Genomic DNA, 2,052 nt, shown 5'->3' on the forward strand with positions numbered 1-2,052 from the left:
ATATAATATCTTTACAATTAGTTAAAAATAGGTGTATAAACAGTATCTTTACAATCAGTTAACAACAATAGGTGTATATACAGTATCTTTACAATCAGTTAACAACAATAGGTGTATATACAGTATCTTTACAATCAGTTAATAACAATAGGTGTATAAACAGTATCTTTACAATCAGTTAACAACAATAGGTGTATATGCAGTATCTTTACGATCAGTTAACAACAATAGGTGCAGATACAGTATATTTACAATCAGTTAACAACAATAGGTGCAAGTACAGTGTGTTTACAATCAGCAGTGACGCTGAATGAATTATAGGTTGTTGTTTTTTTCTCTTTGATTCTAACTTGGTTTACTGTTGATCTTTCGCTTGGATTACATTAGCCGCATTTCAAATGGTCAAAAACATATAACTTATAGAATCATTCGCAGTGGCTTAGTCCGCTAACTGTAACTGGTGTAAAATTGTTGTTCGTAGCCACAAGGGCAGTAAAACACCACTTTCCCATTATTTCATCGTAGACAGTACAATGACGTAAATATGGCACGTGCTTTTTATACGAAACTACGGCAGATGAATTTTATACCCATAAATCATTTTGCTGAGTCTGCACAACACTGATGGACGGGATTTTAGGGAGACACTCCCACCTCCATTACAAAGAAGAAAATATGGAGTGCGTTTTTTTGTTTGTTTGTTTTTTGTTCTTGTTGTTTTTACGTTAATATTGGAAATCACCTATGAAGCTGTAATTTATCGATGAATAGTCCCAAAAAAAAAGACACAGCTGCATAATGGGCTGTCTGCGCTGTGCCCACTACAAAGATCGAAACTCAAATTTTTCCTTTACGATAAATCACCGAGGGAAATTCGTAAATAGACAGATAATGCTACTTTTCTGTTAGTCCCTCAAGCATCTGATCTATTGCGTTAGGCCCAAAATCTTTTAACGGAATTAATTAGATCCCCCCCCCAGTGGTACAGCGGTATGTCTGCGGACTTACAACGCTAGAAACCGGGTTTCGATACCCGTGGTGGGTAGAGCACAGATAGCCCATTGTGTAGCTTTGTTTATAACTACAAACAAACAATAATTAGATTTATCGAAAGGTGTTGGGTTCTAGTGCGAATAAAACTGGTTAGTGTTTATTTTATAGCGTGCCATTTTAAGGTCCTGATGAGTAAGAAGTTCATTGATGGTAGAGACTATCCATTTATTTATTGAAATGATCATAGACTACCTAACGTTTACTTATTGAACGAGGAGTTTCATTTCAACGTGCAAGTTATTTTTGTACAGCAGTTGAAAAAAAAAGCACTCAATTTCCATGTTTAAACAACTATTTGACGTATTTAATGTCATGTCGACCATGCTCATGCACCAAATAATACTTGTGGGTTCGCAACTTTGTTGGTTGCAGGGTCCCTAATAACATAAAAGTCACATTAAAAAAAAACTCATCAACATTGCATTTATTAACGAACTCGTTGCCGCTATAATTCAAGTTTAATTTCTTTAACCAAGTTACGAACGGTAATTAGTAGGCCTACTTATTTATGTAATCTAATGTAAGGCAATGCCAAATCTGGGGTTCGCTTTCAGGAAGTCCCCGTAAAAGTGTTTTCGCGAATTAGCCGTGTTCCCTAAGGGTTTGAGTGAAAAGTTTTATCTTTGGGTAAACCTCGGGGCCGAGACGATTCGTTTGGTTCCACTTAGAATTTAGTGGGTCCGCAGTTTAGGAGAAAGGGTGTTTTCGGGAAATCGCTGGGATCTCCAAAGGGTGGGTTGAAAATGTTTACCTTTGTGTTAACCTCAGGACAGAGAAGATTTGTTTGGTACTACTTAGAAGTCGGTGCAACCAGCCATTAGGAGGATTTACGTGACACACAAACACTGAATCTTATTATACGGTATTGCAATTAATTGTTTGTTTGTTTTTAATTATGCACAAAGCTACACAAGGTGTATCTTTTCTTTGCAAACCACGGGGATCGAAAACATGGTTCTGAATTTGGAGGTGTGCATATATTTCTCTACGTCTCGCTGG

Source organism: Limulus polyphemus, unplaced genomic scaffold (assembly GCF_000517525.1).
Source record: "Limulus polyphemus unplaced genomic scaffold, Limulus_polyphemus-2.1.2 Scaffold162, whole genome shotgun sequence".
Lineage (NCBI taxonomy): Eukaryota > Metazoa > Arthropoda > Merostomata > Xiphosura > Limulidae > Limulus > Limulus polyphemus.